Genomic DNA, 25,726 nt, shown 5'->3' on the forward strand with positions numbered 1-25,726 from the left:
GGTGATGATTTGATAGTGGAAGCGCTCAATCCCAACAACTGAATCTGTTGACACTAAAGAATACAAGACATTTTGGGCAATGGGAGGGTCGCCTGGAGGCTGAAGTTCAAAGAACTGCAGATCACCTGTAGGTCCAGTCCCCTGTATGAGCCATGGGTACCAGACTTGAGTTTACTAGGACTTGACTTTTGTAACATTTTGACATGAGAATGGATCACAGGCAATGATGAGCTTCTTAGCATGTCACTATTACCATATTTCATTATAGAACAAGAAGGATAACATGGAAAAAGTGCTCCAAAAGATGGAAAGAAATATAGTTTATCAAAGAAATTCAAGGCAACTGTGAACACTGGCTGCAAAACCCTGAAGAAATGTACTTCTAAGGAAAGCAAGTGATAAGCAGAGTACAAAAAAGAGAAAAGCTCTCCTGGGTTCAGTCCTAAAGCATGCAAAGTCTTAAGTATTGATCTCAGATACTTTGCTTTCAATTCTCTCAGTAGGTTTCATCTCACAGACCTTGAAACCTATATTTAGTATCTATATCCAGGTTTTTTTATCTGAGAGATTTAGAAGATTTAGGATCTGATTCAGTTGCCTTAACAGAGGTATCCAAAGCCATGTAATTTGAAATATGAATTAGAGTGTAGAGGACATGTATTCCCTTCTGGATCAGGATATCTGATCTGGATCAGGATAACAGGATATTTTGATATGCTTAGGGGTATGACTTAATAGTGGACAGGTACATTTGGAGTTAATGATCTCAACGTCTTTTCCAACCTAATGATTCCATGATTTTATATGCATATAATGATGAAACCATAGCTATAATGACATGAAATTCTTATTTTAAAGAACCTGATTCAAGTCCTACGCACTGCTTGTGAATTCTGAGGGGTCATTCAGCTGACCAAGTAGAGATATCTTATTTTATTGAGCAGATCTCCATTCACATCGGATCCTTCAGCTTTTATTTAGATACAGAAAATTAAAAACTGACTAATAGATGCATTAATCAGTTAACTAAATTCTATCTTCAGTTTCATTTGTAAGTAGAGAAGTGTCACTTTTCTTGTAATGTGTCCAATACACTTGCAGTTTCAGAATTAAGTTAGAGGGCACAGATAACTGTTATCAATAAATGAAAATGTATTGCCTGATAATTATTTCTCTTTGTGTTGAATAGCTTCACAAACATGATCAGTGAAAAATACTTGGTATAGAGGAGCATTTCTGGGCATGTTAAAAGACAGAGCAGAGTATAGTTACTTTGGAGGGGGGGGAAGGACACAATATCTTAGAAATATGTTTTCCTATGAGTATGTTTTTAACACCAGAGAGCACAAACTGACTCCTTGAAGAACACACTGTTAAAAGAAAATTAAGAGTGCAAGGTCAGAGACTAGAAATAGGAGTAATTCTGAAAACAGGCTAGGCATAGCAACTTGTTACCTGGTCACTTTTCATGTTAGCATCATCATAGTCCAGACCCCTATTTCTTTCCATTTCATTACTGTAAAAAAAAAAAAAAAAATTAACAACTTTTCGGAACATTTTTCCCCATTCAATCAGGTTCATATTCATTTGAATAATTGAATACATCTGTATCTGAGCAGAAAACTGAGTAAAAAAGCAGCTGCTCACACAAAGGAATCTATATGCCTGTTTGACATGCTATTGAGTGCCCAACACAGGCAAAAAGAATTGCTGGAAGGGACAGAGGAGACCTTCAGGGTCCTAGAATGAAGGACGCTCAAGGGCAGGGCAAAGGGCTCTGTGTAGATTATTGAATCATGTCTCTAATGAAATGAAATTCAGGCTCGTATTACCTCCTCCTAAAGTAGATACCTCCTTTTAAACAGAACCAAAGATCACCATTTCTTTCATTACCTTTCATATGATCACTAGGTCGGCTGGTGAGATCTATATTGTCGGTGTCCAAAATGACGTGAGATGGATCTCAGCCTCTTTTTCTTCACACACTCTAGGGGTCTGAGCTCTTACCCCTCCCCAAACTAATACGGTGTGACTATAGGAGCAGAAACTGTTTCATAACACACATATCCAGGGGAAGAGTGTCCTGAGACTTCTGCTGAGTGAAGAGAGGCTGGTGAATTATGGAACATTTCTAGGACCTGATGAAACATGAACAAACATGGGGGAAAAAATGTTTGTAGAAACTGAATCTTGCCCACCCATAGAATAGATCAGGAAACACAGAGGGAGCAGGATACAACTCTTAAGCTGTATTGAAATCATTTTACCTTGTCTAAAGTTTCTTCAGAGGTGTTGCAGTAAAGGCTCAACAGCTAAACAGGATGTTTTGGTCCCCTGGGATAGAGCAAAATCTGCTGTAATTGTAGGGACTGCCAGGAATTTACATGACCACATTTCCAGTTAGGTTCCAGGCATATAGGAAATCTCCAAAGAAGTTAATGAACATGGTTCTCTAAGGAGAATAAATCACTATTCCTGGGCCTAAAATAAAAATTAAATCCCCTGAGAGACTTGGGTCAATTCTTTAATTTGGCAAAACATAGTCAAGTCATTATTGTATTCACTAGAGTGATGGCCTGCCTGAAAACTCAAAGAAGTCACTGGGGATGAATTTTATCTCAGGTGTATACATTGCAGACATTTCATTTGAATAAATTTCCTCAGAATTCCTTTTAGTATTGATGCAGTGGTGTCATTAGGAAGTAACTCAGACTTATTTTAGACATCCAGTATACAATTCAATTGCCTCTACAGTCCACTAGATATACACTGGCCATAAGGCAATCTCCTCTCTGGGACAGGAACCTCAGCCTATTATTTTTTTATTGTTATTTTTTATTTAATTCAATTGCACCTAGTACTGAACTCCAAGTACAGAAAAATCTAGAGCTTAAAGTAATTAAGTCCATTGGTGATGGCAGGAAGGTAAGACTCTGTCTTCCTTTAACCAGACTGCATTTGTAGTGTGTAATTTATTTTTTCTGTATAGGTCTTTAAGTATGTAAAGGGATGTTGATAATGCTTGCAGGATCAGAAAGCTGGTTTAAGGTCCAATTAACACACTGCAAAATGCTTTGAGCTCCCTGAATAGATAGAAGTGTGCAAACTAAAAACATTTTTGTATTGTCTAATTTGTCTTAATATGTCTGTAGTTACCAGGAATTCCTCATTGAAATCTAATATTCATGCAAAGTGTTCCTGTTCATGGACTTTCCTCTGCTCAGTCCTTTCGGTATCCAGTTTGGGGATAAGCCTCCTCCCCAGTAAGCTGGTTGCCTGGTCAAAAATGTAATTAAATAAATAAAAAGCAAGCTATGAAAGTGGAGGGTTGATAACACATACAAGAGGGAATATCACAAGCAGAAGATCGCTTAAGGCTTCCAAGAAAACCCACGTGGAAGGCTGCAGATTGGTGTGGCACCATTGTTTTCCCCCCACCAACTCTGAAGGGAAAAGCAAGAACCCCCAGGTTGTTTTCCTATTATTCACCCCAAACCAGTACTTGTTAAGAGAGGGACACGGTATTTCTGTGTGAAAACTGACTGCATAAGCACAATGTATTTCATGTAACCAAGAAGAGCGAGAATTTCTGTAACTGGGGGAACTCAAAAGGCTGATGAGAAAGGGGGAATTCTGTAAAGAGAAATTCAGACCTAAAGCTTTTTCTTGTAGGGAGACAAGAAACTGAGGGAGAATGAGTTTTAGGTTTTTTTGGATTTTTTTTCTGAAACCAAAAGATCCTTAAAATACTACAGAAAACAGATTGAATTACACAAACTTCTTTATGCATCCATTTTGCCTCATTCAGCACAATCCATTTGCTTCAGTGGTGATTATGCTATGATGACAACTCTTAAGAGGATGGGGGTTACTGTCAAGGGCCAACAATTGCTCAAAGGAAAGAGTCCTGTATCACAGAATCACAGAATAACGAGGTTGGAAGAGACCCACCAGATCATCGAGTCCAACCATTCCTATCAAACACTAAACCATGCCCCTTAGCACCTCGTCCACCCGTGCCCTAAACACCTCCAGGGAAGGTGACTCAACCACCTCCCTGGGCAGCCTGTTCCAGTGCCCAATGACCCTTTCTGTGAAGAATTTTTTCCTAATGTCCAGATGATGGTTTGATGTCTCTTTACTCTTTAAGGCTGGTGTCTCTCAGCCTTCGTGTCCCCTTCCCATATGGTAGCCCACAGGGAGCTGAGACAGCATCATTATCCACAGGTCTTGGGGTGGCTTGAATTGCTGATGTCCTCCAGCAAGCAGCTGTTCAATGGCTTCCCCACTTCAGCCTTGCAATTTTATCCCAAAACTAAAAGGCGAACAAGAATGAATTAAACTGCTTTTCCCAGCCAGCCCTCAGGGGCTTGTTCACTGGAGTTCGGCTCTCCCTTGAGCAGCTCACTGCAGCTCCAGCATCAACTGTTCTGATCTTTCAGCTAGACTTTTGGGTTTTTTTCTCTTTTTCATTTTTTATTTTTAATGTGGGGTATCATGTTCCAAATTAAACACTTGAAAACTTGCCAAGTAACATTACAAGCCTGCCTAAAATATGCTGAGAAAAGAAGAAAATTGGGTTTTAGGAAAAAAAAAAGTCTGGTAAGAAAGTTTTTCTAGCACAAGGACTGTATATGAAACAATTTATGAGAACTCTAAACTACTGAGAAAAATGACTGAAAGTTTAATTTCCTTTATGCAGCTCAGGTTAATGACTTAAAGAGAATCAAGGAAGACAGTTCACTAATTTAGCTACTCCTTATAGATAAACATGTCAACTAATTTCTACAGGCTGTGGTGCAAATATCTTTGAATCTTCGACCTGATAAAGATGTGGTTTAGAAGAGTTGCACTGATTATTCCTCTGTAGAAACATCATTTGTAAGCACAGACTTAATGCAAAGAAACAGTGATATCCAGCTTGATCCTTGGTCCCACAGTCCTACATCTCCATTGCCCAGTGCCTATTTCCCTCTAGTGTTTTGTATTAATTATTTGAAGGAGTAGTGAAGTAAAAAACTACTGGTCAATCATCTTTCAGCAGGATAAGCACTGTCTGGAAAACAAAAAACAGTCATTCCCATTCATTATATCTTTCTTCCTCTTTTATTTCTTTATATTCAACAAGTACAGAGTCAGTTGAAAGAAAAGTTGTGATACAACTCTTAAAAATCCCTCCAGCCCACTACAATTAGGTCACCCTTTTGAAAGGTAGAACTTCTTCAGATTAACCCTTGCTTTGACTTTCTAGCCTGTGTGAGAATTAGTCTGTCTGCCTACGGCAAAGTTTCTTTAAGCATCTCCGGAGAATCAGAGAATGTGTCAGGTCAGATGGGAGTTAGAAGATCACCCAGTTCAAACCTCCTTGCCATGGGCAGAGACACTTTCCACTGGATTAGGTTGCTCAAAGCCTCATCTAGCCTGGCCTTGAAAATTTCCAAAGATGGGACATCCATGACTTCTCTGGACAAACTGTGTCAGTCGCATACCACCCTCCCACAGTAAAAGGTTTCTTCCTAATATCTTATCTAAATCTCCCCTCTTTCGGCTTAAAACCATTACCCTTCATCATAGCACTATGTTCACTGGTAAAGAGCCCTTCCCTACCTTTCCTGGAGACCCCTTTTAAGTACTGGTAGGCTGCTATAAGGTCTCCCTGGAGCCTTCACTTCTCTAGGCTAAACAACCTCAATTCTCTCAGCCTGTCCTCATGGACTGGGGAGTGTTCCTGCCCTCTGATCATCTTCATGGCCTCCTCTGGACTCATTCTAACAGCTCCATGTCCATCCTGTGCTGAGGACTCCAGAACTGAATGCAGGACTCCAGGTGAGGTCTCTGGTCGCACTTCTTTTGCTGCAGCCCAGGATACAGTTGACTTTCTGGGCTGCAAGAACACATTTCTGGCTCATGTTGAGTTTCTCATCCACCAGCATCCCCAAGTCCTTCTCTTCAGGACTGCTTTCAATCCATTCTCCACCCAGCCTGTAATTGTGCTTGAGACTGCCCCACCCAGATCTTATGCAAATCCAAATGTTTCCTTGAAGATAAGTACCCTGACTCCCAGAATAGTCTTGGGACGTGGTTTTCAAAGCTGGATTATGATCCTACTGTGGCTGTGGTGAGCTTGAAAGTGGAATCACCATCCAGAAGTGAGCTCGCAGTGGGAAAGGGTTGAAGCTTACTAGAAGCTATGCTTTGGCATTCTTCGGTCACAAGAGTGACAGTGCTCTGTTATCATTTAGGATAGGAAGTTTCTAAACTAAATCAGCAGAAATGGTTGGACTCGATGATCCAGTGAGTCTCTTCCAACCTGGTGATTCTATGATTTTATGAAATAATGACTAATCTTGGGTCTCCCAGGGCTGAAACAAGCATTGTTACTTCTTAGTAAAGGAAATCTCTACCCTTCTGTGCTGTTTCTGCAAAAGGTACGTGAATACCCACTTGTTTATGTAGCAGCACTTCCATGAAACATTAAGTATTTCTTCAAAAAAAGCCAAACAAAATGTTTCAGCATTGGTATAAAAATGCTTTGATTTTTCATTTCTGGGACAAAAGAAAAGGATAAATATTTCAGGATGACCTTTTTTGCTCTTTTTTTTCCCCCCAGTTCAACATCTGGACTGAACAATGCTATGTACTGTAGTCCTGATGTTGTTATTTTCCAGTGGGACTTAGGACTGCATTCTTCAGGTCATTTGGAAAAGACCCTCAGAACCTCACCAATGACACCAGCTTTCAATCACTCCAAACTTAGGCTCAGGAGTCCAGGTTAAATACCTTGCACTGGGAATCTGCTCATCTCCAAAGTATGTAGACGTTCCAGTTCACTCTTCCTTCTGGCTTCAGGGGAAAGAATTTCATTTGGATCCCTACCAAGACAAGTGTTGGTGGTTTCTCCTGTCCTGACTGTCACCAGGAGGGAACAGCTGATTGTTTCATAAGGAGCATCACAGAAATCACTTCTGGCTGACAAACAGCTTGCCTCTGGCTATCATTGAGTGAGGTGAGGATGTGGTTCCAGTGAGGGTGTTTGGTGTTTGCTACTGGAATACTGTTTTGGTCACAAAGGTCCTGATCAATTGGAAAGGTTGGATACCTGCTTGCAAATATATGATCAGAAACACATGCACATTCACAAATCTATTCCAGTCTCTGGTTTCTACAAGGCACTCAAATTCTCTAGCCCTGTGTGTGACAAAACTCATTTTTAATCATTATTAATCCTGTTTACACTGGAGTTTTGATGTCTGCTGTTCCATTTGGGTTGCAATATGTTATCATGTCACTTGGGGTTACACGAAGTGATTAATTCCCTAAATGATGCCACAGTCACATTAATGTATTCTAGGGTGTAATTATGTCACATGTTTTGTTTTATGTTGATTTTGATTTGGTTTTGATGGGATTCTGCTGCTGTACATGTTTGCATGGATGATCATATGTGCACATACCAGTGCATTTTCCTGGCTGAAAAAAACCTTATATATTTGTTTCTATTATGGTATATACGACGGGGTACATAACGTCAGGTTTGAGATTAGGAAAGAAGAAGATTGGGGAACATTAGTTGGGAATTTAGTTAGGTTTTGTGGGATAATTATACTCCAATTCTTAATTAAAGCTAATATTTATCATCATTTAAGAGTAAGAGAGTGCCTAGGAGCCCTGTTCCTGTAATAGTGGGGATATAGAGAGTTATTCAGATACCTAAAATGCAGGACCTGGTGACATTTGAGATAATCAAGGGAATTCAGGAGTTAGATGTGAAACAGCAGGGGGGACAGAGGACCTGTGGAAGACTCTTGTCTTGATCTTGGAGATCAGCTTAGAGATTCTGAACAATGTATAACTTAATGTGCAGGTAACAGGTGAAAAAAATTGCTCTTCTTTTCCAAAGCTCTCAATACTAACTTTAAGTGTGAGTATGGCAAGCACTACATGCCATTTCTGCTCTTATCTTACTAAAACAGGTACTTTAAAATGTCATGCCATGTGTATGGAAAGTGAGATTATAGCATAAGTCACTAAACAACCTGCCTAATTTCAGCTAGGATAATTTATTTGTGTATGGGGGTAGAAAAAAACAAAATTCAATAAAATCAAATACTTTTCACAAGAAATGTTTTCTGAAGAGGAAAATAAATTCTTTCATTAGGAAAACTTGAAATAATTTTCATTTTGCATTATTTCAAAAGGAGTTTATTTTGAAAACTCAATATATTAACTAAAAATCACATTTTATAGAGAGGTGCTGAGTTGAAGGAAACATGTACTTCATTGGAATTTAAACTTTTCTTGATGTAAACTTTGGAAACACGAAATACAGATTAACTTAAGCTTTGATGAAATACAGATCTTAAATTCTAAAACAAATCTGCATGGGGATTCTGAAATATTTTGGGTTTTTTAAGCAAAGGATGTTTGAGTCTGTATGAACTCCATCAACACTGCTTTACGGAATTAAATTGAGATAATTGTTCTAGTGTACAGTGTTGATTTGGTCAGTCCAGCTCTTCCTCAAAGATTATATTTGAGAAAACGTAATGCTATAGAGACACTTAATTTCATGTCCAGTCTTTTTTGTGGGAATCAAAAAGTGTGTTGCCTCTTTGTTGATGCAGCCTAGACCTGGTGCAAATAAATCCCTGGGTCCTCCAGAGTGTCATTCCCTAAATTGCACCAGGGGACGGAGATGCAGAATGGACCTTGAGGGTCCAGAGAAGATTCCTGGGTCCATCCAAGCCCAGATGGAGTTATAGAATCATAGAATAATTTGGGTTGGAAGGGACCTTAAAGAGAATCTAGTTCCACCCTCCCTGCTATAGGCAGTGACACTTTCCTCTAGCTCAGGCTGCCCAAGTCCCCATCCAACCTGGCCTTGAACACCTCTAGGGATGGGGCAGCCACAACTTCCCCGGGGCAACCTGTTCCACTGCTTCACCGCTCTCATGGTGAAGAAATTCCTCCTTATGTCTAGGCAGGTTGTTCTCTGAATTGAACTGAGAAACGTTCAGATGCCAGTAATGGGAAGCTGATTCAAGGGATGTGTTACCAGTACAGATGCTAAAGTAGAAGCTTTGCCTGTTTGTTGGTTTTGTTTCACTTTATTACTTAGTAAAGTCTGTGTTCATTTGCAGGACTAAACTCCTGAACTCTGAATTGTATTATGGCCTGAGCCGCTGGGGTGCCCCCATCAGAATTACATTTGTTCAGTTTTGCCAGAGCTTGTACTTTTTTCTTTCAGTGTTTAGATTTGCAGAGATCCTGCTTTATAGACAGGTTAAAAAAAATGATTAGAGGGAGAAAATACACATCATGAGCTGTGACTGTTCTTCTGTACGTTAGAATACCATTCATAGGGGTGAAGAGAATTTGGAAGCCCACTGTATTGGATACAACATGAATACTCAGTAAGAAGTGGCTTTATGAATTAAGCACAAAAGAATACGGATGGGAGAGGGTCACTGCAAATGTCTCAAACAAAGGAAAAGCTTCAGCCATAGCTTACATCTTCTGAGAAACACAAAAGTCAGATATCAAGCAGACATGAAGCTGTAGGAAAGCTGATTTCTTTACTTCCCTTGCTAGGAAAACAATCTTGGGTTGTACGAAATGATGTATAAGCATTTTAAAAATGCTGGAAATGCCATCAGGAGAAAGCATTTTACATTTCAAGAGCTGGGAATATGTCATTTAGGAGAAACCTGGCACTGAACATCTGGATCTTTAAAAGCTCAGTCAATTAAAAGGAATCATACAATGTGCTTCAGTGTCCTGAAATATGTATTTTTTTAATAATAAAATAGTTTTGAATGGTAAAATGCCAATCTGCTATACTGCTCAGCATCTTTTTTTGCCTTCTCTTAAACCATCTGAGTTCGAATTTTAAGATGGGAGGACACACAGACACAGTGTAATCACAGAAGATTTTCTCACTTCAGAAGCATAAAAAGGTGTTACAGCAGAAAAAATAATTACTCTGAATTAAACAAAACACATAATTTTACTTTCTAAGTCAATAAACTAACTTTTTTTACTTTAGGTTTTTGCTGTTTTTTTTTTTTTAATTGCCAATGAACTGTCAAAAAGATTAATATCAGATGTTTGCCTGTCTCTGCCTTAATTGTACAGGTTAGGGACTCAGCGCGGTTCTCCTGTATCCACACCAGCACCTTAACTACAAAATCAGGCTTCCACACAATGAAGTATTGAAACACCCACCATCTTCAGGCTCATTCAAGGGATACTGGAGTCAATGGGAAAAGCTCCTGTGAACTAACAGGGCCCCTGGCTGACATTTGAGTGGAGATACTTACACCAAGCACTGTAAACACTCTCATCCAGGATGAATCTCAGGTGGCTTGAGCAGATTTCCAGCTGACCAACAGGAGGATTTGGTTTCCCTGTGTAGGAGAACCACATGGAAGGTGGCTTATTTTTAACAAGGGGGCCTTGAGAGCAAGCTACATTATCCTCAACTGAAATAGCTCATGAGTTATACCATCCCAAAAGTTCTCATCAGGATGGGAATCTCATGAATGTGTGTGTCTTTGTGAGCTCTTGCCAGCTTATGAAGTTCAATCCTGGGAAAAAAAGAAGTTGGCCCCTGCCTACCCCACCAAAACAAAACAACCCACCAAACTGAAAAATCTAGATTTTCACCTTTTTTTTTGCAAGCCCTGCAGCCTGTCAGGCTATGACAGAGTTTCTGCTAACATATGGTGGAAATAAATGTCCACAGGTCCTCCTCACATTAAGAACCTCGACACCAAGGAAAAGCATTGCAGTCCAACTTGGCTGCAATAAACGTGTCTGAAAAATGAAGTGATGGGTCTTAAAAAGGAATGAGAGAAGTTGGAAACCGAAGAAGACCTACCTTTATATGAGCTGGCAAGTGTGCAGGTCTGGTATTTGAACCCCAAAAAGTTCTGGGAAAGGGATCTAGGAAATCTGAGTGAACCTGGTTCACTTCTCCCTGTGCTCCCAGTACACACATGAACCTTTGGGTCCATGGAGAGCTGCCAACCGTATTCCTTTATGGTACACACGCTATCACACACCTGATATGCAGTATAGTTTTATGGCACTTTTCAAGGCTTTGCGTAGAGTCCCAAAAGACTTCTCAATGAATCACAGAATCATAGAATAGCTTGGGTTCGAAGGGAACTTAAAGATCATCTAGTTCAACCCCCCGCAATAGGCTGGGACACCTCCCACTAGATCAGGCTGCCCAAGGCCCATCCAGCCTGCCCTTGAACATCTCCAGGGATGGGGCAGCCACAACTTCCCTGGACAACCTGTTCCGGTGCCTCACCACCCTCACTGTGAAGAAATTCCTCCTTATATCTCGTCTAAATCTGCCCCTCTCCAGTTTATAACCATTGCCCCTAATCCTATTACTACATGCCTTTGTAAAATGTCCCTCCCCAGCTTTCTCGTAGGCCCCCTTCAAGTATTGGAATATGGCTATAAACTTGCTGATGACACCAAGCTGCGTGATGCGGTTGCCACATGGGAAGTATTTCAAGTCCAGGAGAAGGAGTGTAGCTGCTTTACCACCTAACATTGGCTGAACTAATACTCGTTGCATCTTAGGCAGGAGAACTCCTATAATATTCTTAGTCTCCTATGTAAGATTAATATTTTCTCCTCGTACATCTTTGTATAATTTTGTTTTGTTATGGTGACTTTACTGGATGAATAAACTTCTCAATACCCTACCATAAGCAGCCACTCTTCTTTATATGATGCTCCCATCCCCACAGCCTAAAGTCAAGTTGAAGAACAGTATTCAGTTCTCTTTTTATGTTTTTCAGGGAACATCACTTGGAAAAAGGTGAATTAAACTATTTCAGCATCTGATGAACAGAGGAAATTTAAATAGATGGGAAAATAAAATAAAAAAATAAAAAAAAAGATGTTTGCATTGGATCTAAGAAGCAGCTCGCCTTAATTACCCTAAGTGTAAAACAAAATTATCTGACTATTTTAAAAACTAGAATGACCATGTTATGACATCCATTTGCAGTCGCAAGTTATTTGTGCATCACACCAGAGGCAACATGAACCACCATAAATTAATATAAAAAGATTAAACACAGAATAAATGAGACATTTAAAGATGAGAAAAATATTTTTCCAAAACATGTTGTTGAACTTTTTGCCTCAGAGTGTTTCTTTTCCCAAATGTTTTCTTTAATCCCTTGATTAAGGGTAAAGATAAAGATATTTGAGAAGACTGTTTGCCATGAAAAGGATGGTGTGGGTTTCAATGAATCTCCTAGATTCCCAAGAACTCCTAGAAGGTTATTCCCAAGAAGTCACTTTTGAGCTGTACGTCTCACACCTCTGATATTTCTCTCCTCCATAGGCTGTGTAGCAGTAACGTAGGAGCGCTTGCCACAAACTATTTTTTTCTGCTTCCTCCTTCCACCACTTGTAAGTTTCTAGTTTTATTATTGCAATAAAAATGCTTTATGTTGGCTTTTCCCAGGGACATTAAGAGCTTACGTGCTGCTACAAAACAGTCCTTTTCTCAAACGTACACTCCACATAATTTGCTGCAAATTGTTGGTGGTCCTTTTCCTGACTCGGAGCGCTCAGAAAACCGGAGTCAACAGGCCATTTTATGGATTTGTTTAGTGGCTGAGGAGAAGAGAGACCTGCCCCAATTTGTGTGGCCAACCTAGGCCTTAAGTACAAGTGAACACCTCTATGTGAGGTAGGGGTTCTTCAGAGACCACACAGAGGTTACCCAGTGCTTTAGCCAAACACCGGTGCTCTTTTAGGTTGTCACTTGTGGAAAGGAGAGAGTCTGACCAGTCTGGAGTGGAGACAAGGCTACTGGGAACACAAGCTATGAACGTCTAGCTGGAGCAATGTCTCTGGTGTAAACAGGGAAGGTTGTGTTCAGTAAGCAATCAGTTTTCTTCTGGTCGTGCATGGTTGCAGAGGACTCAAATAAGAAGCAATAGGACAAGGGAAATGGCCTCAGGTTGTGCCAGGGAGGTTTAGATTGGATAGTAGGGAAAATTTCTTTACTGAAAGAGTGGTGAAGCATCAGAACAGGCTGCCCAGGGCAGTGGTGGAGTCACCACCTCTGGAGGTGTTCAAAAAGCACATAGACATGGCACTTCAGGACATGGTTTAGTAGGTATGGTGGTGTTGGACTGGTGGCTGGACTTGGTCATCTTAGAGGTCTTCCCCGAACTTAATGATTCTATTGTTCTATGACTCTTCAGGTCCTTTGCTGAAGAAGAGCCTAGGGCCTCTTTTGGTGGTCCAAAAACTGGAAGGAGCTGGAAGTTGAAAGAAGATGAACCAGTAGACAAAGATCCTGGTGGGACTTTTGGAAAAGCTGTGGATTCAATGAGCTAGATCCCAAAAAAGAGTCTCTGCCTCAATGCTTATAGCTGTGGTAGCCATCTAATTGGTATGCAATTATTACATTTATCTGTAGACTAGATTCACAGGACCCAATCTGTTCAAATTTCAAAAGCACCGAGGAACTCATGAAGATGTGGGTAGTCCTCCCCCATTATCCTTATGCTTTCCAGAAGAAAATGTGCACCTCTCCAGGCATTTAATTGCTGGACAGACTGAGCTGCCCCAATACCTTTTGTGTGCAATGTGCAAATTAGATATTTTGGATGGGGAACCAAGAGATGACATGAGAGGTTGACTTTAGCTCTCTCATTTCTTAAAAAGAAGAAATTAAAAAAATTACAAAGCAGTAACAGTAAGCATGAGTGTTAGACCTCATCCTATTCCTTTTTCTCTGCCTGCTTTTTTCTCCAATAGTTCAGCTTTAGAGTAATGCCTTTGATGACTGGAAGGTTTCATATCATCTTCTTCGCAGAGACTGTAGAAAAATTACCTCCAAGTCCTTTTGCAAGAACAAGAGAAGGGAAGGTGGGGAGAGGCAGAGGGCAGATGTCTTATTTCCTGGCAAGTACCTCGTGCCTTGGGTTATGAGCACTGTGGTGGATTCCCAAGTTAGCAAGACCCTGGAGACAGATCAGACCATGCCAGTTTTGAATAGAGCGTGTTGAAAGACAAGAGATCCAGTATCGACAGCTGGATTTCTGATACATGTCATCAATGTAACTTATTACATAGCAAAATTCAGATCAGCATGAGACATTAAATGAAAAGATTTGCAAATGACTCCTCTCACTGTGTCTTTCAGAGGTTTGTGGGAGGTCCTTTTGTGTTTGTCTTGTTTTCCCACCACCTCCAGTCATTTCCTGCATGAACTTCATTCCCTCTGAGTCCCAAATAAAGTCGCTTTTTTTTCTGTCACTTCTGAGGCTTCATTGTGGCTTTGGTCCCTGCCAGAGGCAAGCCTCCAGCTCCCCTCAGGAAATGTCCCAGCCTATCCTCATGTCCTGCGCTCCTAGACAGATGCCTCTCTCCCTCTCTCTTTTCTCCCTGTTCTCCAGAAGCTTTTCCCAAGTGAGCCATCTCAGGTATTTTCAGGAAAGAAATAATTTCTTCCTCCCATAAGGTTTCACCTGACACAGAGAGCAGCCAGGAAAAGGCAGATTTCTCCTTTCTGACTGTGCACACCCTTCTGATGAAATATACTTTAAACCATGTATTGAACCATGTCATCATCTCACATAGAAATGCAACTAACCTGTTCCTCCTTCTCTCAAAATGCCCATCTTAATCTCTCTTTATTGCCCATTACACTGTCATCTGCCATGTCACTGGCTGGTATGAAGGCATATTCTTTTGATCCGATGGTCAGGTAAATCTGTATGACAAGGACATGGGAGAGGTGAGGAGAGATTTGCTGGTCAAAGAGAAATCAGATCCATTGGCAGGCAATGAACCCTTGTGTGAAAACTAGGTTTGGAAATACATTGGATTTACTAAACCTTCCTGGCTGGTAGTGTTCGTGCCATCTGTGGGTATTGGTGGCTCCTCCTGTTCCCTTTTTTTCCCCTGATGATTTTATAGAATCATAGAATGGTTTAAGCTGGAAGGGACCTTAAAGATCATCCAGTTCCAACCCCCTGCCATGGTCAAGGACAACTCCCACTGGGTCAGGTTGCCTACAGAAACCTTTGCTGCCTGGCATCATGCCCAGGGTTAGGAGTCTAGAAGGAGAGAAGGAAGGCAAATATCAGCTGTGAGCAGAGATGTGCCTGGACCTGGCCTTGGTGGAGAAAAAGAAAATAAGAAGTCATCTGTCCTCCCACTGTCAAAATGTCTGTATGTGGATTAAGCAGGTGGTGGCAGAGTGAGGAGTCAGGTCAGAGGAGAGGAAAAGATGAAGAATGGGATTGTGCCAGAAGAAAGGACCAAGAAGGATGGTTGCCATTGTGGCTGGGTGTGGGTCTAGGAAGTGACAAGGTTCTACATCATGTTTAGAGAGGGTTGGGGCAGAAAGTACATATTGAGCTCAATCCACAGATTCTCAGGCAACTGTACATGGGTACAACATCAGCTGGAAAATGGTGCACAGAAAAAGTAAGATCAGCTGAACATTCCCTTCACAAATGCTTGTGTTCCCTTAGCCATACAACTCTTCTTTAGTGTTCACTAACTTTTTTGTGAATCTTTTAGTTTATATATGTGGATATCATTGCCACCTCTCAGCCACAAAGCTGATTTTTCTTTTTTCTATTTGTAAAATTTCCACAAAATTTAAGTTATCTGAAAGCCCTGTTCCTCTGCCTGGGGAATTCCTAGCAGAGCACTTCATTGATGAATGCATAGGAGGCACCTTTTATCACTTATCATAGAAGGCCAGGTTGGAAGGGACCTCGGGGATCATCTAGTCCAAACTTTTCAGGTGATCTGTAGTTTAAATGAGATGGTCCAGCACCCTGTCAGGCTGAGCCTTCTGGAAAGCAAGCTGGAGATATAGATAGGAGGTTAGTATTGGGCAGCTTGCACTGCCACTCTGCAGGTAATTTGTTTTAGTTTGTCCCATGCCAACAGATCTTCTTTCCTTGGCTTTTCATTGGCATGCAGCTGCCTTCAAAGTATTGCTGCGGAAGTATATCTGGATCCTACATAAAGGTATCATCATGCAGCAACTACACTGCTGTGAAAGGAACTATTCGTGACCCAAGTGACCTCTGAATCTGGGCTCGCACACTGACAAATGCCCAAGAGCCTTCTTGCTTTCAGAAGAAGGCCTCCAGATTCCTGCGCTTGGTTTATCTCAATTCAGCTCCCTGTCTTGGCATTGATTGCTGGGTGAGGTTCCCTTGAGCAAATCATTCAGCCATCTCCCTCCAGCTATACAGCAAGGATAATCCCCACGCTCACACAGCGTAATGTGAAACTCAATTAATTAATGCTCGGAAAGCATTTTGGCATTCTCACACTATACAAGCATGAAGTGTTATAGATTACTATGATTAACATGGTCCGTAGCTTTCAATGCGTCCATGCAAATCTATTTTCGGGACATATTTTAAGAACTACTAATCACTTGATTTATTAGGTTTACACTGGGTGCTCAGTAGAGGCAAAACAAACATTTTGCCCATTTTTAATTTGTGAGGGGTTTTTTCGTTTGGTTTTTTTAGATTTTCTTTTTTGTTACTTGAGCTGCCCTGCCAGAAAGTGACACAAAAGCTGTTAAAGCAATATAAAAAAGTTCAGCTGCAGCTGAGAAAAGACATTGTCTTGAAAGGATCTTGAACTACAGCCTGCATTCCCTTTCCTTTGCTTCCAAACTTCAGTGCTCTTCTATTGGTCAGGAAAGTGTGAATTCATGATGTGCAACACTGGTATTATTATATTTGCTTGGCTGAGTGGGATTTGACACAGAAAAACACAACAAGCTCAAAATATCTTGCCATGATGGGTATTGAGTTTCTTCTGTAAACATGCGGAGGGAGCAAACCAACTCATAACTCAAAATAAGTACTTCAGACAAAGCCAAATGCATTTTTGGGATGTGTGATTTTCTGATTCATTTTCACACTTCCTAATTCCAGTTTAAAAGGAAGGAGGTTAAATGGATGTTTTGAATTGGATCCTCAGGCAATACTAATCTTTACAGGTCTTCAGAGGATCATAGAATGGTTTGGGTTGGAAGGGACATTAAAGGTCATCCAGTTCCAACAGCCCTGCCATGGGTAGGGACACCTCCCACTGGATCAGGTTACTCAAAACCTTATCCAACCTGGCCTCGAACACCTCCAGTGATGGGGCACCCACAACTTCTCTGAGTAACCTGTTCCAATGCCTTACCACCCTCACAGTAAGAAAAAATTTCCTAGTATCTCATCTAAATCTCCTCTCTTTCAGATTAAAGACATTACCCTTCATGCTGGCTCCACAATCCCTGATAAAGAACCCCTCCTCGGCTTTCCTGTATCTCCTTTCAGTCCTGGAAGGCTAAGGTCTCCCCATAGACTTGTCCAGGATAAACAACCCAAACTCTCTCAGCCTGTCCTCATATGGGAAGTGCTGCAGCCCTCAGATCATCTTCATGGCCTCCTCTGGACTCACTCCAACAGATCCATGTCCTTCCTGTGCTGAGGACTCCAGAACTGAATGCAGGACTCCAGGTGAGATCTCATGAGAGCAGAGAAGAGACACAATTACTTCCCTCAAGCTGCTGATCACAATTATTCTGATACAACCCAGCACATGGTTGGTTTTCTGGGCTGCAAGAGGGCATTGCTTTCCTTCTTTTAAGGGCTGTTCCCAATTCATTCTCTGCCCAGTCTGTACTTGTGCTTGGTTTTCTGAGATGAAAATACTGTACCAATTTTTGTGTATTTCTAGTCTGGTTCTCTCAATTAATTTCCACCTGGGTCAGCCCGAAGGCAAAGCAAATATAGCAGATTTCCATAGGGAAGATATCTGCAAAGATTTGTAGGCCAGGGACAGAATATAGGTATTGAAATTACATTCACTGGGGAGTGATTTGTGTTCTTTACTGCTCTGTCATCCTTGGGGTTTTTTTGGGTTTTTTTGTTTGGTTTTTTTTCTGAAGCATTGTAATGTTATTAGTGTCCTAAATTTCTTGTGGAAATAAAAAATATATATTATGGCTTGGTATTGGTCTGCTGATGAACAGTTCCTTGGCTTCGTGGTCTACCTGTTGCTCATGAGACAGGTTTGAGATCAATCCTTCGGGAAATTCCTCCGTATCCATTTCCACTGAATCTGGATACAAACGTAAATTTTCTGTGTGCCCAAGCAGGCTACAGTGAGGAGGGTCCTGACAATGGAAGGAAAAACAATCCATGACGTTCATATTTTAAGTGTTATAACCAAGTCGGACTGTGAGTTGCAAGCTATGTCTTTGTGGGGGAAATTAGGGAAAGCAAGGATTCATGGTGTGAACAGTCATAGGATCACACAATCAGAGAATCATGGAATGGTTTGGGCTAGAAGGGACCTTAAGGTTCATCCAGTTCCAGTCCCCCTGCCATGGACAGGGACATCTTCCAGCAGAACAAGCTGCTCAAGGCCCATCCAGCTTGGCCTTGAAGACTTCCACTGAGGGGATATTCACAGCTTCCCTGGGCAGCCTGTGCCAGTAACTCCTCACCAGCCTCATCGTAAAGAATTTCTTCCTAATGTCTAATCTAAATCCTCCTCCCTCCAATTTAAAGTCATTAAAAGCCAGTCCTACTCAAAATGAAGGCACCCTTCACAAGACTGAGACGAATCATTTCTTAATGCTGAAAAAATATCTTTTTTTTTTTCTTCACTAGAACATTGTCCTTGCTTCCTTAAACATAAATTGTCAGGCAACAGAAATGCTTGTCATTTCCATGCTGTGCACATGACACAGACAGGCTATGATCTAGGAGTTACCCAGCAGTTCACAAGCCAATGCAGAAAAAACTAGCATGCAGGGTCTTGAAAACTATAGATAGCACAGACAAGTGTCCAATTGCTAAGAAATCCCCATAGTCCTCAAACTAAGAGGAAGCAAGGAGGGAAGTGAATCTCAGGAAGATGTTTCTAAACTGCAGAATCTCCCAGGCCTCCCAGTGGAGTGATACCTTCTGTCCTTATCCTCTCTCCCTTAGGCATAATCTAGCCTGAGGAGGAGAGTTCATAGAGGAATAAGGAAACGAAAAAGAATTTAATTTGCTTCTACTCTAGGGATAAATTAAAAGTAAAGTCCTGCAGCTGTGAGATACTGGAATTAATAGGGAGACTGGATTTGAATTTCCTTGGAAAAAAGTTTATGGCAGCTGCTGTGTGGGTTTCAAGCATTTGAAATGGTTACCTCAGGACCTTAGCAGACCAAATTGAATTGCTCAGCAAACAAAAACTTATAAAGGTGAAAATCAAGTCTATGGCTTGTGCTAAACCCCCAGGTTTTGTACAGGAAAATTTTATATCTATGACCCTGCCAGAAGGTGAAATTAGTGTTGAGTTCTCTTAGCTATGAGTTTTCCCCATACAACACTTGTCCCTGGTCCACCTGAAGCCCAGATTCAAAGATTACAATGATGCTGATAAATATAGGCAAGAGACAGCTGTCTAATCCCTGAAGTAGGTGGCATAGACTGTCTTATTTCCATGAGCCTAAACTCCCTTCCATCCAAACCCACGATGGACTAATCTAAATTACCTATAGGAAATTACCTATCTCTACTCTCCACCTCAACAGAAAAAGAAACCAGCAAAGCTTTATAGCTCTACATACTGTATTCTTCCTCCTACCTTAGAAACAAAAGCTGGAATATAACTCCTATATTATTGTTATTTAAAGCCTGTTGTAAAACACCAAAATCCAGAGCCTGATCAAAATCTGTGACCTGTAAATTAATCTCTCCATACATCCCACAATACGGAAGGTCATACTGAAGTGAAATCCTTCCTTGTCTTTCCCTAGTGACCATCGCTTCATTTAGTCTTTAAAAGGCCACTTTGTGAGCATCAGATACAGCATTGCCACTGAAGCCCACTGCTGTCACTTTCTTAGGTGTGGAGGAATGGGATGCCACGGTTTAATGAGTTACCAGCAGCGGATCTTCAGGAATGAACCCCTTATTCTAACAGACATGCATCAAAATTACCCAAAATGCTTTAAGGTTTTAAAAAAACAAACATGAGAGATGTAGAGAAGCAGGAAATTTTCATAAAGAAGCTATTTTCTTATATCTTTGCTTATTGTGACTTAAGCCGAATAATTAGATTTGAGTGGGAATGCTTTAACCACCTCTTGAAAGCCTACAAATTCAGGATTACTTTTTCTATCCTTCATTGATCAAAAAAATCTAGAATAATAACAATTTTCAAACCCAAAAATATAGGGGACAAAAGTCATATCAGCAGAACAAGCACTGTTTTTTTTCCAACCAGATGGATAAAATTTGTTTCATTTGGAATGCGTTGACAATAATTAACTGTAATTTTAATAATATACTTTTTATAATTGATTTAATTTGAAAACTTTTTATTTGATTCAGTGCAAACCGAAGTATTTCCAAATTAATCAAACTTTTTTCAAAGTGGAGGAAAAAAATAGCCAAAACTCTTTGAACCTGACTTTCTCCCAGAACCATGTCTTATTTCTAAAGGAGTGAAATCTTGGGGTGATTCTCAACAACTGTGATAAGAACATCAGCAGCATGATTATTAACAGCTTCTGTCACTGACAGGATTTTCACCACCAAATATAAACCTGCACATTATGGAAGTACAAAATAAACCCTATTTCATGTGTATTTTCATGAGTTTTCTTTCTTCTCTCATATAAAATCTCTCTAATATATGATCATCTTCCTGATGCTTATATCCCGGCTGAACATTATTATGTAATTGTGATGTACGCCTTTTTTTTTTTTCAGGGAAATATAAAAGAGAGGTGTTGTCAGCTGCAATAATTGTCTTTTGTTCTATCTGTTTCTGAATATTTGCATCTTGTTTTAGACTGCTTAAAAATAAAAGGACTAGATGAGCAAAACTATTTTATGGAAAAAGAGATGCAATAAATTAATCATAGAATCATGTGGTTGGCCACAGCCCGTTGATCCAGCCTGTCCAGATCCCTCTGTAGAGCCTCTCTACCCTTAATGTTCATTCTAAGTATATTTCACATAATGGGGATGAATTGATGTCTATGAGTGTTCCAGAGACCCTATAATTTTTTTATTTAAAAAATGCAAAACCAGATTGGTTTACAGTCTTCATTGGGCTGCAGACAGAGAGCCAAACTTCTATTGTCTATGAAGTCAAGAGGACTCTGTGTCTGTATTTCAAAACACTGAGAGAGGAAAAAGGATATTATATAAAGCACATAGCAATTATCAATAATTTTTCCTAAGCTTCCCTGGATTTAAAACTTCACAGCATGAGTAGAACATAGCAATAAAAGGAAAGGAAATCTGACTGTAAGGAAAAAAATCAGTTTGAAATTAAAGAAGTCTCTAAATATTTAAATCTAGACATCTACATGTCTTGTAAATGCCTAAGCTGCAGCTGTAGCCATTAGAGATTAGGCTCAGTTCAGCTGGATCTGCTTGGGGGTCCAGGAATGATCTGAAGACCTGAAGAGCATGTTCTTCAGCCTTGCACTGTGCACTCCCACGATCCTCATAGGATACTTGTGCCTCACATTAACTTTCATCTAGTTTTAGACATGGGTTGTAAAGGCACTTATATGTCTAAAGTTGATCAGGTGCATCAGAATAATCAACCTGCATTTTAAAATATCAGTCCTTAAAGACTGCCACAACTATGTTTTATGGTCTAACAACACCTTTTCTATGCTTTCTCTATTTTTTTCCTTTTGCAAGCAGAGGACTTCACATTGTCTCTTTTTGTGTCAATGTAATCATACCCTTCAAAAGTTATTTGCTCTTTAAAAGAAAAGGATGTTTTTATGTCTAGAATGAACAGGTGCAGGCTCAGGAAATCAGAGTCTGAGCTTTATTTTGACACTAATTTCCTGTTTCACCATGAGCAAATCACAAAGGACTCAGCTTCGTTTCCTAAACATAGGTGTCTTGACATTTGAGAAGTCACAGGATGCCCTTGTTGGTCTCCACTTGTTCGGAAGAGCATGGTTCTCCTACATATCCTGTGTATTGTCTCCAACCCTGTGTGTATGCCTCGAATAGCCTAGGAAGCCTAAAATGTCATTAAACATCTATGCGTATTGAGCTGACCCAAGCCTCCACAACCTTCATTCCTTGGGTCGGCATCTGCAGACTTGCCTTCTACTCAAGCCTCTAGTCTTAAATCATAATTTCTGTCTTACTAGGTGGAGATTGATCTATGAGACTTGAGGTGCTGTATTTGTGTTGTAAATTCAATAATATCACTAAGAAGTATGCTTTAAAAGTTGCATATGAAAATGTTACTTCTATAGACCAAAATCTGAGACCAAGCCTCTGTGGTACACACAGGCATAATCCACCATAATTAGCTGACATTTTCCTCATGTTAGTGGTATTAAACATAAATGATATTGTATATGCATTAAAAATTCCTATTAATAATGTATTTTATTATGACTTGATTTCAAATAACATTTTTCCTTTTTTTTCAGTACTCAAAGATTAAGGACTTATATGTACAACTACGACATTTATGACGCAATAATTTATTTGTTCCGAATTAACATTTCAGCTCATTACGTTGGCCAAAATATATTATTTCCAGTTGTATTCTCAGGCTTTGTAGCTCTACTAATTACACAACAGCCTTATACAGGTATCTTCCCTGTCATCAAGACTTCATAAAAGTATAGAGTGGCTTTCATAGGAAGAAAATACTGAGTGCTAAAAACCTCTTTAGTTCAAAGATCATCCCCTTGCCAAAAGAACAATATTGTAGCCATGCCATTTAAATCAAAACAAAACAAAATAAACCAAAACAAAACAAAAACAAACCCCCCCAACCAAATAAAAAAAACCCTCCAAACAAAACAACAAACCAGAAAACGTTTCAGCTTAGTTTGAGTGGACTGGCTCTGAGCAGGTGGTTGAATTAGATGTTTTCCAAGAGGTCTCTTCCAACCTAAATTATTCTGTATTCTGTGATTCTCTGAGGTTTTCTTGTTTGCTTGTCTTTTTCCTTGTTTTTATTAGGGTCATTAACTACAATAATAATCTTCCAAGAGAAGGGCTTTTATCTCAGGATAGTAACCTTCTCTTGAAAAAATATTTAAGCAAGCAACTTATTGAATTCATATTTGGAGTGGAGTTGATGATTTTTTATTTTATTTTTCCCCAGCCTTTTTAAGGAATAAGGTCACACTAGAGAATCCAGCGCCAATCTTGACTAAAATATATGAATCCTTAATGCTTTCTGGGAAGTCTAATGTTAGTATCATGTACTGGTTACATTTATGACATCTGTTACCTCTTTCCTACATGTGATGTCATGACTTGCAGTTATATTTTGAGCTTCAGTTGGGAACACATGTCCACCTACACAGTGTGCTCAGTTTGAAATATGGTCAGGACCAAACCGTAAGTAGATGATTCGTGAACATGCCATAGAGTGGGTTTTTTTTCAAATACTTTCATGGTAAAATTCAGCTCTCAGCCCACAGCTATGTAAATTGAGGTGTCTACATGTCAGTAAATATCTAAGCTCTCATTATAAATCAGCGGAGATCAGTCAGTAAGGTCAGTACAATCCAAAGAACTATTCAGCTGAACAAATGTAGGAATGTGATTCACTGATCTAACCAGAGGCGTCTGCTGCCAGCTGAGATGACCTAAGATATCCACAACATCTGCATTGAGTCGGCAGATTCAAGACGGGATCTAGAAGAGGCTATGTCTTTCTAAAGAGGCTTAACAAAGCCAGCTAAGATGCTTAAAGTGCATTAAATGGAACAAATTAATAGAAACAAACAAAGGAAACACTACCCTCACTCAAATCTAAACATATAAATACATAATAGAGTACATAAAATACACAGTAGGCATACAAATTTAAATATCTGTACTAGAAGCCCACTCTCTGGGTATGAGTGAGTGGGTAATTTTTATTTCATTTTGGAAAACCTATTGACAATAAAATGTGCATCTGTGAGAGTCATTGCTCTGAAATGACTCGTAGCAGTCAGGGAAAGTGCAGCCCCAGACACCAATATGTGAACAACGAAACCCAAGCCTTACTGTTAGCTTTTCCCATCCCCACAAATCTCACAGAAATCCATTTCAGTAGGAATCAATTTTTAGCAGGTCTGAACACTTCTGGAAAACCTCACCAGTGTTCCCAAATTTGCTTGTGTGTAAAGTCCTCACAAAATCCCCTGTCCAGGTTAATGAACAGAGTTCATGTGGTGCAAGGGACTCATGCATAGTCTTCACCAAAGGACTGTAAGCTGGATGTACTATACATCCAAACATCTCCCTTGAAATGCCTCCAGGTTATTTCACAGAATCATAGAACCAGAGAATCATGGAATGGTTTGAGTTGGAAGGGGCCTTAAAATCATCTAATTCCAACCCCCCTGCCACGTGCAGGGACACCTCCCACTGGATCGAGCTTCTCAAAGCCCCATCCAACCTGGCCTTGAACACCTCCAGGGATGAGGCAGCCACAACTTCTCTGGGCAACTCGTGCCAGTGCCTCACCACCCTCATCGTGAAGATTTTCCTCCATATGTCTAGTCTAAATCTGCCCCTCTCCAATTTATAGACATTCCTCCTAGTCCTATCACTACAAGCCTTTGTAAACAGTCCCTCCCCAGCTTTCTTGTACTCCCCCTACTTCCTTTTCTTGTTGTGCACAGCCTGAGTGCAGAGCAAGTGTGAAGCTTTTTGTACCTGACAAAATATGGTTTTCTGGATCTCCTAAATATCAATGTTACTGCTGCTGCTTTTCTTAGGGTGACTGATGTCCAGACGTGTTCAGTTCACCTCATACCAAAATAAGTAACTAAAATAGGTCAAAGTAATTGCTGTCTAAATTTGCCTATTTTTCCACTGGCTACAGCACAAATCTTTGGTAACTAACTTGTATTTACATGTCTATTTCTTGGATGGCTACTGTTAGAGGAGATGGATCCCATCCACAGTGGCCTTCAATCAGAAGGACTGATCCATGAAGACATTGTATGACTTCATCTGTAGTTAATAAAAGAAGCCAGACTACAAAAACGGGCTGCTCAGCTGCCAGCAGATCCAGCAAAGCCCAGTTAATGTAGTTGCTGCTGTTTAACTTATACATTAGGCTGTTTCCTAATTTAAGATTGAGAACAAGGGTGATTCTGATATCACTACAAGTCAGGACGATTTTAAAAATTTGAGGGGAAAAAAAACAAAAAAGGAATAAAATTAGCAACTTCTTTTCTAAAATAACACTAAAAAGACTAAGAAGTGAATTCTTCAAAACTTGGATGCCAAAACCATCAGAGAAACCAGTAACTATGTGCAATAAATAAAATCTCTCTGAGTTTTCTGCCTTTTCCTGTCAGATAATGCAGCCCTGTAAAGTGGAAAGAGAGAGAGGAAAAAACTGAGTCCTCAGGGCGAAACGTCTGTTATTTCCCTGAAGTTTTATCTCATAGAGACCCTGTGAAATCAGCCCTCACCAAAATGAACATGAGCTTCTGAGTCAGCACTTCAGTGTCATTACATGAGTGTGTGTATGGCAGGATAATGCCCCTGTCCTTGGAGTCTGGAAGATGGAGAAGGAGAAAGAAACATGAATATAGCAAAAACAGCCACTTCTCTTCTCTTTTGGGATTCACAGTGGCTCCTTCCCTGCCCTTCAGTACAACCGATTATTTCAGAACTCCACTGAATAAATGAGCAGTGGT

The sequence above is a fragment of the Phaenicophaeus curvirostris genome, chromosome 6, assembly GCF_032191515.1.
Source record: "Phaenicophaeus curvirostris isolate KB17595 chromosome 6, BPBGC_Pcur_1.0, whole genome shotgun sequence".
Classification (NCBI taxonomy): domain Eukaryota; kingdom Metazoa; phylum Chordata; class Aves; order Cuculiformes; family Cuculidae; genus Phaenicophaeus; species Phaenicophaeus curvirostris.